The sequence below is a fragment of the Rhipicephalus microplus genome, chromosome 8 (genome assembly GCF_043290135.1).
Source record: "Rhipicephalus microplus isolate Deutch F79 chromosome 8, USDA_Rmic, whole genome shotgun sequence".
NCBI classification, from domain to species: domain Eukaryota; kingdom Metazoa; phylum Arthropoda; class Arachnida; order Ixodida; family Ixodidae; genus Rhipicephalus; species Rhipicephalus microplus.
The window spans coordinates 116,782,604-116,801,408 of NC_134707.1; the positions used below are offsets into that span (position 1 = coordinate 116,782,604).

Consider the following 18,805-nt stretch of genomic DNA (forward strand, 5'->3'; position numbering starts at 1 on the left):
CTACCATATGTTTGAATCTAGCTTTACCAACCATGCCACCAAATAATGGCGCGCAGCCGCACTCCCTACAATGCGATGATAGGTTAGAGCGAGGTTGTCCCCTCAGAGAAACTTTGTGATTGATAACTCTGTTATTAATACAACGCTCCATCTGTCCAAACTAAACCTTCCCACACGACAGTGGAATGCCCTACATCACAGTGACGGCTCAGTCGACCTCTTTGGCCCTGCGCTTGACCTGGCAAGTACCTTTGCCATGCGGCTCACCCTCCATCCTCCTCGCAACTGCCACATAAGCGCTTCCTAAATGGTTGCTGACCGAGAAGACAGCGTTTGCGCGGCAGTTGCGAGAAAAATGGACACTGTCAAAGGTACTTGCCAGGCCACTAAGTCAAGAGCTGTTATGGTGCTGCCTTTCCACTAAAGTATTACAAAAGGCAGGGAGAGTCGAGGAAACCTTGTATTAGCAGAGACCTTTACCGCAGAATCAGAGAGCGGCATATGCTATACCAAAACCGCATTAGCGTTATAAACATATTTATTATACATGCATATGAAAAAGTTCGCAGCAAACTAAACTTTGATTACAAAAGAGCCGGTATTTTATATTATCAGGCATAATTTGCAGAGCTCTCTTGCAATCCTAGGAAAGCGTGAGACTTGCTTCGTTCATTTAAAGGAAAAACAGAAGGTTGCCTTACTTCGCAACTAACAATCCACGGTGTTGTTAAGAGAAGCTAGTCTAGCGGGTAAACTCCATAATCTTTATTAACTTCAGGTGCAGCAGCTCAGACAAGTCGTGCAACAAATGAGTGCTAAAATATACATTTCCTTTTTCTCTGTGAACTCTCTTTTTCTGACTAGTTGTAGTCAATTAAAAATATTACCGTACCTAAAGTCATCGAATGAAAATACTGCGGCCCATTATGATGACATTAGATTAGAACCAATTGAACATGTCGCCGAATTATTGTTGTGACTCACTGCAACATATCTGCACTCCAGCTTTCGCGACAGCTACTTTTCCTATTGGTTTGAAGATAGCTAAGGTGGAAGACATCCACCAAGCTGGCTCTCACGACGACCTGAATAACTAACGGTCAATTTCTGTGCTACCTTTTTTCCAGAGCTTCAGAATACCCATTAAAAGCACGGCTAACGAAGTTTTTTGGTGACAATCAAATGCTCGGCAGAAAATTATTTCGTTTCCGTGAAAAGAAATCAACCCGAATGGCATTCTCCGATAATAAACAAAGAATACTTAGTAACCGTGATAACAAGCAGTATGCTCTCGAATATTTGCCAGACTTTTAAAAGTTGTTTGATTTCATTAAACATTTTATTTTATTTCACAAATTTCCTTACTTAGAGGTAGCGTGTAAAATTTGATACGCAGTAATTTATCAGACAGGATACATTTCACTAGCCTAAGTGGCAACTGTTCTCAATTTAAACCAATCAAATGTGGAGTTTCGGGAGGTTCTACTCTGGTTCTTTATTTTTTATTATTTGCATAAATGATATTTTGAACAGACCACAAACTCTTGACATAATTGTCCATGCAGACGATGAGACTATGTTTTTTTAGGTAAACATCTACTTGAACATCAAAATGCAGCAAACAGGCAGCTAACCAAACTGCCCACTGGTTGCATTTAAACCAACTTCGCTGAGTGTAAAAAAGCTAACTATATTATTTCCAAAAGCCATGATAAGCGTGTCTTGCCAATGGGCCCTTATCTGCAGCACGCACGGTGGAAGAAGGGTTGAGGAGAGCCATGCATATTGCACCAGCACGGGATCAGCGTCAGCATACAAAAAAAGCCACAGGGGGCGGAAAATTGGCTGGTAGATTTGAAGGGGTGCGGGACGAGCCCGGGGGTTTTCCGGTAGCAATCCAGCGATGGGATGTGGTGTCGGTCGTGGTAGGTGCAATAAGACATTCCTCCACGCGTACTACAGAGGGGAGGCCACACCGGCTTGGGGGCGTCGGCTAACGTGAGTCGATGACTGGTATCCAACGGCGAGTTGCGTGTGCGCTTGATTTCCTGCTGTTATGTTTCGCGCTGGCTTTCCTGCCATTGTTTCACCGTAGAGAAATATACTATGTAAAGAGTGGCCACTGGAGCCTTTTCGTGGTTCAGCAAGAAATGGTCCGACTGACCGCTAGACGGCGTACCCACCATCGCTTTTACTCCTTTGTTAAGACATGTAATGGCCTCCTCAGAAAACAATGAGTACCCAAGTTTGGCATCAATTTTTGGCAAAGAAGAAATTTCATTATTTTTCAATTTTTTATATCTGCTCTACATCAAGTCTCACTCGGGACATTTATTGCCTTACAACAGAAAACATCAAAGTATGACTTCAAAATGTTGCCTTTTTGCCTTTTTTGTTCAAAGAGGCACAATCATGTGGTTCAGATGCACTTCAGATGTATACCATTCGTAAAAGCATGGATGTGTAGCCTTGTGGTACAGGCACTTGCTTTCGGAAGTTGAGAGTACGGGTTCAAATACTAGCGTCGGAAAGAAAAAAAATGTTTTTTTATTTATGCTCAAGAAATAATCGGGTCTGACCAACCACTCAAGGCGCTGAAAGCAGCGCGATAGCTCGGCCGCAGGGCCCTACGGAGAGTGTTCGCTCTTTATGCAAGTAGTCTCTCTATAGTTTCGCTGCGTATGTTTCATTGACCATCAGTCTGCGGAGATTGTTTGTTCAGGGTTTTTGGTTTTCCTGTGTGCGCTAGTGCTGTGTTGTACAAGTCCGCAAAGCTGGTTGCGATTCTTCTAAGTCGTAAATTAAAGGCGGTTCTTTTGCTCTGCGTTGCTAGATCGTGACTTGCGAGTTTTGGCTGACTGACCGCCCTAAACGAAGGCGTGGCCTTCATCTGGCACCCAACGTGGTTTTCGCATGTAGTCGACCCTCCTTTTGTTCCTTCCAACGTGGTTTTCTCATAAAGTTGTTATTATTTTCTTGCGAGCTCGCATAAGGCACCCATCCAGTCTGCCCGTCTGAAATGCTATATGCTTTGCGCATAGTCCAATGCTCTTGCGTTCCGGTACAATTACAGATCGGGAAGGGGATAACCCTAAGTACGAAAGCTAATATTATGGCCGACTAGGTGCAACAGGACGCGTTCGCGCCAGATATGTGTCATATCATCGAGCAGCTGACCGCTCTGCTAGCTTGCCAATCTACACCAGACGACAGTTTTCGCTTACCGCTTACGAGGGGCACACAGACAAGAAGTCGGTCGCAGACTTTTTGCAAGATTTATACTAATATTATGACGTGCATGCCCTCACAAATGAAACTCTTCTGCTACGCGTTCTTCCCGTCCACCTGTATGGCTCTGCTGCACGTTGGCGTCGTAGCCAGTCTTTCCACAGCTGGTCTCACTTCGAGCAGCTATTTCGTGCCGAATTTCTTCCCCCCAACTACGTCATTCGCATGAAAGATGAACTTTGCAGGCATACACAGGCTGAAGATGAAAGCCTCTATAAATACATAGGGTCCTTACAAGGACTTTATGGTCACAGGATCTTTCAGCATCTGAAGCGAAAAGAGTCATTCGAGCAGTGAAGCAGTCACACCCACGCTTCCAGGCGTACTTGAGGGGTCGTTCATTTCCTTCGCTCGACGTCCAATTAGAAGCAGTGGGGGAATTCAGGCCGCAACCAACGCCTGTCTGCTCCGTCCGCCTTTGTGTTAACGACCCACGAACGTGGGACACCCTCACTCGGCGCCTTCCCTCAAGTTCAGCCCGTAGCGGCCACCACCCATTCTGATATAGGAGGCACAGGCAGGAACCCTCTGGTATGCTTCCAATGTGGAGGTTGGGGCAACTACAGGAGCCAGTGCCCAAGCAGACCACGTCCTGGCCGCCTGTGAATAGGGCAGGGCCGGTGATGGTTAGTGCACGCCAATCACCGGGCAAAATTTTACCGCCCTCCGGGGTACTCTTATTTTACGCAAGTTCTGTAAAACCTACTGCGGCTCCCCTGAGGGCTACGGATTGTATTCAAGAGCACCCAGGCGCGTCGCGGAGGCCTCGATGCTGGGTGTTTTGGTCTTCACATCATGCAGCCGACAAGAAGAACAGCCGTGACAAACCTTCGACAAAGCAACGCACGCCCAAACGGATAAAACCACGTTTGTTTACACTCAGACAACTACCAGAGGAACAACCAGCCAACGCTCGAGCAGTGTTCACTCTGCCCCATAACAGCCACAGTGTACTTAACAATACGGGGAGCAATCTTTCGTCCTTGTTCACTCTTCTCATTCACCATGTGGAAAAAGCACACCATTGGTGATGGTTTCCATGGCTGGAGTAAAAGTCTCGGCCTTTTTAGATGCTGGTTCAGTCGTTTCTGTTTTCGGGGATCCAATCAAGAACGCCTGTGAGAAGAAAGGCTTGGCCTTATGAAGGATAAACACTAATGTGCGCAAGGTCTCTGCTCAAGTTGTCTCTGTCAAACTTGCAGCTCGTTTTGCGGTTAAAATCGAAGGGCGAAAACTTCGACAACGTTTCCTACACCTACTTTTGGGACGTTGTTTTATAGCAAAGTCGACAATCCTGCTTGATATCCGTACGCGCATTTACAGCCATGGCATGAACGCAAAACTACTCACGTTTGTGCCTACTTCGTCAGAACCCTCGTCTGATCTGCTTGGAACAAATGCGAATCCGACTTTGGAAAGAACAGAGGACTTCTAGACCGTTATCAAATCCTTCAAAGCACCATCAGAGCTGAAAGCCAGAATTGAAACAGCCCTAAAGCCCTTTGCGGCAATGTTAACTGAGGCTCCTGGCAAGGTTAATGTATTGGAACACAGGATGGACAAGGGTGACGTCCGCCCTACGCATTTTCAATCCGCGTCCACAAGCGTAAACTCCTCGACATCGCATTCAACTAAATGCTCGCCACTGGGGCTGTATGAGCGTCCAACAGTCCTTGGGCGTTTCCAGTTGTTTTAGCTTCAAAGAAGGACAGCTCTTCGCGGCTGTGCGTTGACTACTGGCGCCTAAATTCAGTCATAGTTAAAGTCGTACCCATTTCAACCAATCGAGTTTTTTTGTACTCCATTGGGGCTGCCGAATTCTTCACTACCCTTGACTGTAGCAGAGGCTTTGTGCAAATTCTTTTAGCACAGTGCCATGATGAAAAAATGGTAATGACTTGTCACAGGGGATCGTTGGATTTTTCGAAGTTACCTTTTGGGTGTTGCAATTCACCGGCCACATTTCAGCATGTCATACACATTGTGCTTAGAGATGCGAAGTTCAGTTATGCAATTGCTTACATGGACGACGTTGTGGTGTTTTCGCAAAGTTTCGACGAGCACCTCGCTTACTCGACCACTGTATTACAATGAATGCAACACACAGGCATCATCATTAACCCGCGGAAAGTTTAGGTGGTCTTAAACAGAATCGACCCCTATGGTTTTATTGTCGAGGAAGGCACAATACGGCCAGATGAAGAAAAACTTCAGACCATCATGGAGTTTGCAGCACCAACGAGCGTTAAGAGCCCGCAACACTTTTTGGGTATGGTGGGCTTTTACCACCACTTCATTTCTCACCGCGCCGATCCTGCAAGACAACGTCACCAGCTCTTGCGCAAGGGCACGGATTAGTCTATGACTAACAAGGAGCAGGCAGCATTTCAAGCTCTGTTGAAGGCTATCGCTGATACAGCGCAGCTGCGCTTCCCCGACCTAAACTTACCCTTGACTGTGCAGACCGACGCAAGTAATTATGGTCTCGGAGCAGTTTTCCTCCAAGAATACCAAATTATGCTTCACCTCCTAGCATTTGTGAGCCACACGCTCTCGGGCGCAGAAAGGAATTACAGCGTAATAGAGAAAGAGTGTCTCGCAATCGTATTTGCACTGAAGAAATTTGACATGTATATGGATGGAGCTGCATTTACGATTCAAACCGATCGCCAGGCGCTGTCATGGCTTTTAAAACTCCAAAATTCATCCAGTCGTCTTGCGCAGCGCCTTCTTTCTGTTAAGAAGTTTAATTACAGAGTAGAATAAAAGAAAGGCACCGGCCACAAAGTGGCTGACGTGCTTTTCTGAGCGTCACTTTCCAAGGTTGGTAAACCAGCCGCCGAGGTCCCGGTCGTGACAGTGCCTGAAGATGCCTGGGAAACTTTAGTCTCACGACAGCCCCTCCTTGACGCTCAGAGAAGCGACAACCAGTGCAAACAGATATGCAGTGGCCTGGGTGCTTTCAGCCCTACAGAGAACACGCGGTCCGCAAACACCCGTGGCAGCTACTTGCAAGCCGATGACGGCCTGAAAACCCCGTTTCACATTTTCATTTCACGGACTTCATGCAAAACTTCCTTGACGTACTTTCATGACACACGCCTCGCTGTTCACAATGATGGCAAGATAACTTTTGAAAAGTTGTCTCGTGTCGCCACATGGCCGCACATGAGAAAGGACGTCATTCCTACCTACCAGACCGCAAAACTGAGGGGAGGCAAACCACTGGGCCTCGTGAATCTGTAGAAAGGAGGTGCCCATGGGAAATCGTTACCTGTGACATAATTGGCCTTTACCGGAGATCAACTAACGGGTGTAGGTATTTGTTAGTAGTCACTGACCATTTTTCGAAATTGGTAGAGCTGTTCCCGTTACGCCACCTTGATTCAAAAGTCATTTGAGATGGTCTGCTGTTAACGTTCCCTCACTTAGGTTTTAAAAACCAGCTAAAAACTGAAAATGACACTTATTTCCCAGGCAGAATATTTGCGGACACTTGCGAAGTCATTGGTGTACACCACGAAAGAACGACACCTACTTCCCTCAGGCCAACAACACGGAGCGCGTCAATAAAAACACTAATACGTTGTTGGTTGGTTTCACTGATCGGCACAGAGACTGGAATACCCGCGTACTGGCAATGGCACTCGCCACACGAACAACGGTGAATCGTCTAACTGGCTTTACTCTGGCAGCCATTCTCTTAGGTCGCGGGTTAAAGTTTTGCATCGAACAAGCGCTCACCCATGACTCCAAATCACCACGCTGTAGCTACATGACGTTCGCGCACAATCTTTCCAGACGTTTGAGCGAAACATTGCGGGAAGCCAGGGAGAATTCGGAACTAGCCCGCCTGGAACATTGCAATAAATATAACAAGGGCGGGCGACCTCTCGGGTTTGCGGTCGGCGATGAGGTGCTCCATCGCACGCATCCACTCAGTGACGCAGCAAAAGGGTTTGCTGCCTCCCTCGCATCACGATGGGATGGTTCCTACGGGACTTCAAAGCGAATTTCTTGGTTCAGATATCTTCTAAAAACAAACTCGGTGGTGGAGTAACAGGCCCTGTAAACATGTGTGACCTCAAAGCCTACTAAGAGTGCCCACTAGACGTGTAAACTCATTCCCTCACTACAGTCGACATTGCTGCCGTGCATATGAGGTGTTGTCGATCAGAATACGGTGCTTTTTTTGTCCTGCTGTAGAAATCTTGGCTTTCGCAGAACACCCGCAGCTGGTTCAGTTCCTACAAGCTTGCGGCAAAGTACAAGGCTGACACCCGTCATGGAACGCCAGGCAGCTGGAGAACATAGACACACGCTACGAGCACGTTCCACTCTGTGCAACCAGATGTACCATTCATAACCAGCAGGTTATGAATGTATGTGATGTCTGAATGTATGTGATGCGTGATGTGTGTGCAGGCTTCATTTGGTGCAACTCATCACAAAGACATGCGACGAGTGTGATGTGTTGTAGTGCCTGAAAATCTGCATCACCAGAAAAACGCGAATAATTATGAAGTGTTGTGGTGCTCGAGGAACTGTGAACACTAATCAGGGACTACTTCTTTGTTTACTCTTTTGTATTTATATAGCGTTCATGTCACCTTAGGCTAAATGTCACCTTAGGCCTTTTGTAGTCTGCGAACTAAGAAACTCAGTGAAGTGTCCAACAATCTTATGTGGGGGGGGGGGGGGGGGAGTGTCGGACAGATGGTCCCTTATCTGCAGCATGCACGGTGAAAGCATGGCGAGCAGAGCACATGCGCATTGCACATGCGCGGGGCAAGCGTCAGCATCCAAAAAAGTCACATGTGGCGAAAAAGTGGCTGGCAGATAAGAAGGGGTGTGGGCTGAGCCCGAGGGCTTTTCGGTGAAAGGCCAGAAATGGGATGCGGTGTCGGTCGGGCTAGGCGCGATGCGGCTTTTCTCCGAGCGTGCTACAGAGGGGAGGCCACGCTGGTTGCGGGCGTCGGCTAACGCGAGTCTATGGCTCGTATCCTACCGCGAGTTGCCTGTGAGTTTGATTTCCTGCGTTTCACGCTGACTTTCCTACCGTTGTTTCGCTGCGTACGTTCCATCGACCACCAGTCTGTGGGAATTGTTAGTCCCGGGTTTTCAGTTTTTCTGTGCACGCTAGTGCTGTGTTGTACCAGTCCGGAAGGCCGGTTGTGAATTTTTGAGTCGTAAATTAAAGGCGGTTCTTTTTCTTTGCGTTGCTGGCTCGTGTCCTGCGAATTTTGGCTGACGGACCCCCTTGAGCGGAGGCGGGGCCTTCAGGCCGGACGACCACAAAGCCTGTATCAAATTTAGAAACAGCGCTATTGAACGCGTTCCTAGTGTTAAATTTGTAGGTGTTCTTTTTTGAAGAAATTATGAGCTGCACACAGTATGTAAAGAAAAATCATGCAAATATGGGCAGGTCAATCTCAATACTATATAACGTTTGCGCCTTGGTACCTAGAAGGTTGAAACTGCAGTTTTATTATGCCCTTCATTTTTATCGTCTGCAATACTGTCTCCTAAACTGGGGTACCACTACTAATTTTGATAAATCATTATATTCAAAAAATATCTGTGTCTGATATTGAACATTTTAAACGAAAGGACCACACAGCGCCATCGTTTTCCAAGCTTAATATAAGTACATATCAGTTATTCAAGCTAAAGCTCGCTATCAATTCACACAGGAAAATTTCTCAATAACCCCAAAACCTGTCCCCATCATTGCCCTCTGTTCATTCTCAATGTCGCTTTTGGCACAATCGACTCATAATGCATATTTTTTGCACTCAATATGTTACGCGAGCTCTCGCCTACTACAATTTCTGAATTACAATCTCAAGAAATTGCCGATATGATTCAGGGTAATTGTGCGACATTCCGCCTCTGAAAAAAACTAGAAATTGTCTTTTCATTAGTTCATGACCCTTCCTTTATATTGTACCATACCCAGCCGTCTCTTCTTTTCTCACTCTTATTTGTTGTATACTGTCTTGCACAATTGATCATCAGGGCTAGTAGAAACATTTTATTTATTTTTTAAGTTAGAATGAATTTAGAGAGCTCAAATTTATGAAGAAAAGAGCACTGTCATCAACATTACAGCACCCACTGGAGTGTTGACAGGTACAGAGGCATCAGCTGCTTTAAATGAGTATTATGTTTCTAGCACGAAGTATCCTGATAAGGAAGAACATATGACCCCACCTATCGTGAACAGTACCCGTCTCTCCAACTCAATTATACTTAGGCCTGTTACAGATGCTGAAGTTACTCTACTACTGCTTAAAGTGAAAAACAATGTATCTGCTGGTCATGATGATGTTCAAGAGGCAACAAGTAAATATATTGCGGATATTATCGCACCCGTTTTAGTTCATATCATAAACACGATGTTCGCAAGTGGTATATTTTCCGATCTACTAAAAATGGCACGAGTGTGCCCAATCTACAAAGGAGGTGATAAACATCTTATGACAAATTACTGGTCCATTTCTGTTCTACCTGTATTATCAAAAGACTTTGAGAGTGCCTTGAACGTTAGACTAAAGAAATTCTTTTGTAAATACAATGTAATCAGTGATGTTCGAGGTTTAGCGCATCCAGGACGGGACAGAGAAGAAGACACAGAACACATACATGGCACTAACTTTCAACAATGCGGTTTAATCCGAGAAACAGCAATACTTATACCCAAACATGGCACGTCACAACCACGTGCTAGAATAAAAAAATTGTGATCTACTGCAACTCATGCGACATCCAAATAATGCAATTCTTTCAATGATAATGATACCGATGACTTGCTTATACAGGCGTCCCTAAACTTAGCAATGAAGTCGCTTCTATAATAAGCCTTGTCATTTGGTTATTCCTTATTCCGATCATGCTGGTGCGATTAAAGAGGGGTTGGCATCCACATTCTTTGCAGTGAATTACAAGAAAACCCTCAGGCTGTGCCTTAGCCACGTTATTCTTGTGTTCGTTCAGCCTATCATTGATGCATCTACCGGTTTGCCCTATATAGCATGCATCTCCTTGGATTAGCACCAAAGTTCGCCGTGGATGCCAGGCGAAACAAATGTGAGCTGTTATCTATTGTACGTCAAGTTTCTCAACGACCACCTAAGAACGAAGCTTCTAGAATGAATTGAGCGGGCGTGGATGTTTTAACGCGTTGTAAACCTTCTGGTTCTAAGCTTCCTGTCAATCGCACTGTCAGTTTTTTACGTGATAATTCGTTATGTGTCGTTGCCGCCGACAAGAAAGGAGGTTTTACCGTCCTTTCACACCAATCATTTGACAAAAAGGCATGTGACGCCATCAAAACAGTTTTCAGTGAACATTCTCGTGTTTCGCTTAATAAAGTTCGAGCAAAGGCTATTAAGTTATGCAAGCAGATGAACTTAACAGGCTCGCAAAAAAGCGCTAAAAAGACAAAGAAGCTTAGCCTTGACGTTGTTTTTTAGCGCGAAGAAACATAAATTCGACGTTGCGTTAAGGGTTATCATATCAGAAAGGCTTACTTGGCAAAAGTGCGTGGCATCGTTTTGAATAGATAAGCTTGACATTCTTCCCATCAACGACCCTTTTCTTGTTGTACACTCTGAACAGATACTAGAATTTGTTGGTCAGCATGCTGATTAAGAATACAAGCTTTCTCAGCTGATAGAAAGGACCTTTATTATTCACTGCCCCCCACCCAAGTAATGACGTGCATTCACGAATCCATTGAAAAATTTGGAACTATCAAATTTCAGAACGAAGTAGGTGTTTCAGCAGAGAGCTTCATTGAGCCTCTTAGTTTTTACCTGTCGTCTACATTTATTACTTGGAAGGGATCAGCGTATCTGCAGAATAATGGTGTGTATTGAATCCTGTCTCACTCCGGTTGTGAGCAATTTGTACTTAGCTAAGTTAGACAGTGACCTCAACGATGTACTACAAGGGTCGTGTGTTCTTAAAATTTTTCGTTTTGTAGACAATTTCATTTTATTTCTTGACAGCTCGACCGAACAGTTTGAGTAAGTGTGTTCCACCATCCAAGTCACTGTTCAAAAGAGCCTTGAACCCCTTGAAGTGTCCTTTGAAATGCGGTGTGACAATGTGATTCGACTTTTAGATGTCCGATTTGTTTTCAATGATGATCAGACATGCTGGCATTATCACCCTCGTGCTAACAAACCTATACTGCCATATATATAACTCGGCGCACTCCAAGCTCGTCAAGCGAGGTAATGTTAGGATATGCCTTACTAACACCTTGAAGAAGTCCTGCAAGCATTGTTTACCTTTAAGCATCAGAGACCAAACAAAACGTTTAGCTGACTCGGGGTGCCCACAACACGTTCTGACTTCTGTCGCGGAAAGCCTTCTGAAGCAAATCCGCTCCGGCGGAGCCGTGGAAACGTGCGCTACGCCGGCAAGGAAAGGATTATCTGTAATCCCATATATCCATGGTGTTTCACATAACCTGAAAAAATTAGCGGAACATTGCAATGTACGAGCAGTTTTCTCGGCACCCATCAAGCTAAACAGTCTTAGCCGAAAGACGAATCCGGAGCGCCCCGAAAAAGTTCTGTGCGAAAACAATCACCGTATTAGGTTTGCCGCGTGCATCACAGGAGTCATCTGCCGGATCCTATTGACATGTGATGCATGCTATATAGACCAAACCGGTAGATGCATCAATGATAGGTTGATCGAACACGAGAATAACGGGGCCAAGGCACAGCCTGAGGGTTTTCTTGCAATTCACTGCAAAGAATGCGGGTGCCAACCCCTCTTTATTCGCACCAGCATAATCGGAAGAAGCACTAACCAAATGACAAGGCTCATTATAGAAGCGAAATTCAATGCTATGTTTGGGGACGCCTGTATAAGCGAGCCATCGGTATCATTATCATTGAAAGAATTGGCCTATTTGAACGTCGCATAAGTTGCAGTAGATCACAATTTTCTGGTTCTAGCACGTGGTTGTGACGCGCCATGTTTGGGTATAAGTTTTGCTGTTTCTCGGATTAAACCGCATTTTTTAAAGTTAGCGCCGTGTATGTGTTCTGTGTCTTCTTCTCTGTCCCATCCTGGATGCGCTATACCTCGAACAACATGAATAACCAACAAGCCCGCCGTGCAACCGTAATCAGTGACATGCCGTACAGTTTTCAGAAAAGGAAATCTTGTGAAGGAGCTCTTCTTAATATTAAACATGAAAGTATATCAAATATAAAACTCAAACGTATACATTAGATCTATTTGTTGATCTCAGAAAAGCATTTGACTCGGTTTGCGAAACTTAATAATTGATAAACTTGAAAAGTATGGTATTCGGTGTAACGCCCTCAAACTATTGCGTAATTACCTAACAAAGCGATATCACTACGTCAGCATAAATAATGATGTTTCGTCTTAAACGGAAATCGCTACGAGTGTCCCACAAGGTTCAATACTTGGAACTTTGGTGTTCATCTTGTATACCTATGACTTGTGTGATATCCCGAAGTCCCTACAAATAGTAGTGTACGCAGACAATACTAATATTTTCTTTAAACCAGCCACTGTACCAGATATCGAGTCAAAGATGAACTACTATATGAAGCAACTCTCTTCATGATTACAACAGAACAAATTGCAAATGAGTACTTCTAAAACAAAATGTGTGATATTTGCCGCGAATAATAAACCATTAAACTGCAACGCGACTATTGTTTTTGATGACAGAGTAATCGAGAAGGTTAAATGTGAAAAATTTCAAGGAGTGTGGTGCAAACAGTGTCGGCGTCGAGCGCTCGCTGCGGCAACCAATTTAAACCTTACCGCGTCTTAGAATAAAGCAATGTCTACTGCCGCCTTGGAGGGCCCCGCCGCGGTGGTCTAGTGGCTAAGGTACTCGGCTGCTGACCCGCAAGTCGCGGGTTCGAATCCCGGCGGCAGTCGCTGCATTTCCGATGGAGGCGGAAATGTTGTAGGCCCGTGTGCTCAGATTTGGGTGCACGTTAAAGAACCCCAGGTGGTTGAAATTTCCGGAGCCCTCCACTACGGCGTCTCTCATAATCATATGCTGGTTTTGAGACGTTGAACCCCACATATCAATCATCCGACTTGGAGGCAACACGGTCGTGTCTTGGTAATGGCGTCATTTCCGAATCTTGCGGAAGTAGTAGTGTCGGCTGCGAGCGCTCTTTGCGGAGAAAGCACTAAACAACGGGGAACCTTCCGTCTCCATAGGAAAGCGTGCGATGTCGCAGGCATCTTTCTAGAGGAGGCGTTGTTTAAACACACGTGGATGGCGCATCGAGTGTGCGTGGTTGAAGCCGTCGTTGGTGTCCCGGAAGCCATCGCCATAAACAATTGCCTGATGCCAGCGCGAGGGCTTTTTTTTATTTTGATACGATGCCGGCCTGTAGCGTAGTAAACGCTACGAATGCACGGAAATTGTCGTCGCAGAGATATTTCGTGGCGATAAGTACCTCTAAATCACGTTACATTTAACGCATTCTACGAGAAAATGGTGCTCAACCGCGGTGTTCTAGTGGCAAGGTACTCGGCTGCTGACCCGCAGGTCGCGGGATCGAATCCCGGCTGCAGCGGCTACAATTCCGATGGAGCCGGAAATGTTGTAGGCATGTGTGCTCAGATTTGGGGCACGTTAAAGTACCCCAAACGGTCGAAAGTTTCGGAGCTCTCCACTGTGGCTTCTCTCATAATCATATGGTGGTATTGGGCCGTTAAACCCCGAATATCAATTAAATCAACGAGGAAATGGTGGTAGTTGATCGCATTTTTGAACGAGACATGCTGAAGGTGTTTTTTTATGTGAAACATTTCTTGCCGAACTTCGGCAACTTGGAGCGTATCTATCTATCTATCTATCTATCTATCTATCTATCTATCTATCTATCTATCTATCTATCTATCTATCTATCTATCTATCTATCTATCTATCTATCTATCTATCTAGCCACCTACGACTTTTAGGTGTCCTGGCTGTTTCGATAATGGATCTCTACTAAACTTGGTATGGCAAAACATGACTGTATGAAGAACGTATTTGACTAGTCTTAACATGAAAATCATTACATATATATCATGAATGCCATAATTTACTAGTCAAATATGTTTTTCATACAAGCATGTTATGCCATACCAAATTTGGTCTCAATACCATTATCGGAACGGTCAGGGCAGCTAAATGTCGTAGGCGGCAAGATAGATAAATACTCTCAATGTCGCCGAAGTTGTCGCCAATGTCGCCAATGTCACCGAAGAAATGCTTCGCATTTAAAAGCACCTATTCACGCTGCTGCTACTTATAAAATGTCATCTGGGTACCACTGCGCTGTCAACAACCAGCACAAGAGGAAGAGATTGGTGAGCACAGCACAACGTGGGAATCGTGCTGGTGCGGTGTTTTGCGATTGCACAGATTTTCGTTCACAACGAAAAACGCCGAGCTCCACCGCCTTAGGATAAAATCGCAATCAGCAGGAAATCTACGAGCCGTGTGAAGTGCACGAGTAAGTAAACTTATTGTGTTATTCAAGCGTGACTCCAGCTGTTTCACCTGACAGCAGCGATTTTCATGCAGTATGCATGTAGTATGAGGCACAAACCTGTTGCCGTACCCTTTCGCAGGCCGCTTGCCAATAATAGGATATACGTATTAAGACTCACGTGTGGATGCATGCACCGCGCATGTTCAGTACAACTATAATGCCTAGTTCACACTTGAAACATCCGCTTTCTACAGCGATCGAAATTCCCCTGCCACCGAAACGCAGCGCCGTTCGCACTGGACGCGCCCCGCGCCGCCGAATATGCCATCTACCACGGGGTGAACGCGCGATGGATGCGCTGTCACCCGGTTGTTGTCGCGGCTCACGAACGCTACTACGCTATCCGGTGGTGTATACTTTGACGATTCTCGTACGCAAAAAGCAAGAAAAGCCAGTACTGCTTACTTTGGTGGCAAGTGGCTGTCTTGTAATGCATGAAGAGCAGAAAAACCACTGACGCCAGCGGCGTTGGTGGGTTCGTTTTGCTCTGCAAGACCGCAACAAGCTCGGTCACGCCAACAGCAATCTCGGTCACCTCTTTCACGAAATGCGGAGGCGAAGAAGGCACAGAGTAGGTTAAACTTCCGTTGGTTTCAACATTCAGTTACGTGCACTACGGCATAACAAGTAAGTAGGGCTTGGCCGCCATTTTTCAAAATTCCTTGACTAGCGCTGCTATTGGTACGCGGTGGCCGATTCGGCGGCAGACGCCGCGAAAATCGGTCCGAGAACGATCGATGCGGAGAGGGCCCTTTCGGCGGATCTCGCCGCCGCCAAACCGGATTCGGAGCACTTTCGGCGGCCAGAATGCTCAGTGTGAACGCGACCTAACGGCCTACTATCTCGGTGCGTGAACGGCGCTGAAAGCATGACTTTCGACCCGGTCGAACGGCGACATGCCTTGACTGTCAATGGCCGAATCTACATGTGCTTACGGCCGGTGTCACCATAGCATTTAAACGTGTTGTTCTGGCTGGCACTTTTGCACCGCGCGTGTGTTCCGAGTGCCCAGCAGGACTGGCAAATACTACACATGTGGTGCAGAACTCATCATTTCACAAACAATGCCATAAACTCAAATCGACAAACACTAAATGAAAAGTCCACGTCCATTGGCTGACCTGCATATTTAAGAAGGTGTCCATAGGATGGCGCTACGTATAGAATCACTCCCTCACCCTGACATCCATTTCCTATTTCTTGCTGTGCTATGCTATAAACGATGAATTTTTCTCTCACCCCTTTCCCTCCTAACGCTCCCACCACTTCCTCACCCTTACTTTCATTTCAAATGTTTTGCTATGCTATGCTGTGAACGGTTTAGCTAGGAATTACCCTCTCACCCCTTTCCCTCCTAACTCTCTCATCACTCCGCCTCCCCTTCAGTTCTCTTTCCCTATCCATTTTTATATTACTATGTTACACTTGGATGTGTAGCTGGTCACACAAACTGGCACAACGAAAAGCTTAAAAAGCTTTGTTGTTTAAAACGGTGCAAAGTTTACTTGTGTTAATTTTTTGTGCAGCTGAGGGTTGGTCCACACATCCAGCAAGTAAAGACAGCGAGAAGTTGCAGCTTGGACGCCGCCACCACTGTAACTCTTGTAACTACAAGACTCGTAGCGTGGGTCATATGAAAATTCACGTTAGCGTTCACACGGGTGAGCGACCGTTTCAGTGTCACGTGGGTCCTCAGAGCTTCCCAAGGAAAGTCACTTTGGTAGGTCACGTACGTGCCCACAAAGGCGCGAGGCCACATAAGTGCCACCTCTGCCCTCAGAGCTTTTCACAGAAAGTCAATTTGGTACGTCACCTGCGCATCCACAAAGGCGAGCGATTACACAAGTGCCACCTGTGTTTCCGGAGCTTCTCTCGAAGGTCCACATTGAGAGAGCATCTGCACTTGCACACAGGAGAACGACCGTTGAAGTGCCCAGTATGTCCTCAGACGTTTGTGCGGAACAGCAACCTCAACAAGCTTTTGCGTAGGCACGGTCAGAAGTGAATGCTTATGTGGAATTCCTGGTGACTTCTCTCTTTGAAGGTAAATACTGCTACATCTGACTGGGTGCTTTACAGCACTTTGACAGTAATAAGTTTTTTATGAAAATTCTGGTGATAAGTCTATAAGTGACATCATAGAACAAAATCCTGACAGTGGCAACAGTATCTCAAAAGGGGCCACGGCTAAATGGAGCTTTGTCAGTGTACTTATATTCAGGCCATATATGAAAACTCTGGTGAGAAAAATGTAATGCTAAGTCCTTCATTTAGCTTGCCTTGTATTTGCACCATTGTTTCAGTTTGTAAAACCTTAGCAGTTATTGAATATATTGTTACTAGACCATGATCACTCTGGTACCACGAATGCAGGCACCTGTTTCATTAATGGGACAGATTTTCGTTTATAGACCCCTCTCAGTAAAATAACTTTCTACTGCATTACCTGTCTTCTGTTCTTTTATTATTTTTATATTTTCTTCCCTACATCTAGTTTTTGTCAAATGCTCGTGAAGGCATTTGTTCACTTGACATATTTCTTCCCTCATTAAGACAAGTACATATGTCCTCATCAGACGAGCGCTACACTAGTTTATTGAGGAAGAAAGCCACTTAAGAGGTAAATAAATCAGAAGTGCTTTTTCCATGCTTGAGGTTTTTTTTCTAACTTTTGCACTGGTTCACATTTGGCCTTGTTTTGTGAACAAACGCTTGCATTGTCTTGTGTTGCGTGGAGCGTCTTTTTTTTGCCCGCATTATGCGGTGGAGGTTCGCAACAAGTTTCAGCTTTTGCGAAATGTAGGTGCATCGACTAGCCTCAGCTTTGTAGTGTTGGCTGATCTATGGCTTGAGATTATATTAGTTCAATCAAGTCTCCTTGCGAGCTGTCCATGTAGGCAACGCTGTTGTATATACAGATCTGTAAATTTTTTACAGTTATGAAACTTTTCGATCCGCAGCCTTTTTTTTAATTTACTAATGACGACCTGTAAAATAAGCATGTAGGAGTTTTCAAAAGTTGTTGGGACTTGCAGACTGCGAGCTTTAAGGGCATACCTTTGTCCTCATCTTGACCACTCAGCAACAGAATTGCCCACTTGCCCACTTCGGCTGAACAGTGCTTATGGAAACAATTTACGATATCGCATCGATGAAGTCAACAGTCCATATTGCAGTAACTGTGGCTCCATAAAAACTCTAAAACGTATCTTGTTCTAGTGCCGAGCGTGCGCTTTATGAACACTGCATGCATAAGAACACTGCATGCTATGAACACTGCACCCGAAGAACTTTATCAGTTGATTGTGTCCTGCGCCCTTTTTCCAGCTTCATGCAACAGTCATGCGATGAAACTTTACTTTTATTCGGGTATTTAGACAACCTTCGTCAGGTAGACAGATTGTAAGGGCACGTTGAAAACTCGTAATAAGTCATGCTGTCAGCACATGTCCCCACCCAAGAGACAAACAAATGTCTGTACATTTACTTTTTTTTCTTTCCATTTCAATTCTCAATACTTTTTCTCTTCTGGCCTTTCAGTCCCCATTCCCCTTCACCACACAGATTAGCAAGTCAGCGACACACACACGCTGTCTAAATTCTCTGCTCTTCAATAAAGAGCTCTCTCTTTCTCTCCCAAAAATGCGAAGCGTGGAAGCTTCACAGGAGGAATGTCCACGTTGTTCACGCTCAATCACATCTCACGGGGCGAAAAAACACAACGAAATTTCAAGATCTTCTACTCACTGAGAGTATTACGTAAATGTGGTGTCCTACGGGATTTTTTGGCAGCGTATGCCTTTTTTTAGTCTCTGTGTACTTTCTTATAGATTTGGTGTATTTATGTACCTCGTTTGAGAAGGCATTCTGTAACTGCCTTCTATGCTTGCACTTCTAGCTTTTTTACCGTTTGTGTCTAGTTATTTCAGTTCTTAATTTCAATAAGTGTTGTAGAT

The 18,805-nt window shown here is 45.2% G+C and overlaps 1 long non-coding RNA gene across 1 annotated transcript in view; it reads left to right on the top strand.

Moving 5' to 3' along the window:
• Positions 1-17,558, top strand: part of LOC142769344 (uncharacterized) — a 47,415-nt gene extending 29,857 nt beyond the window's left edge. Inside the window, exon 2 of the long non-coding RNA XR_012885784.1 lies at positions 16,376-17,558. This is a non-coding gene — a long non-coding RNA (uncharacterized LOC142769344). The remainder of the gene's footprint in view (positions 1-16,375) is intronic.
• Positions 17,559-18,805: the final 1,247 nt, after the last annotated feature.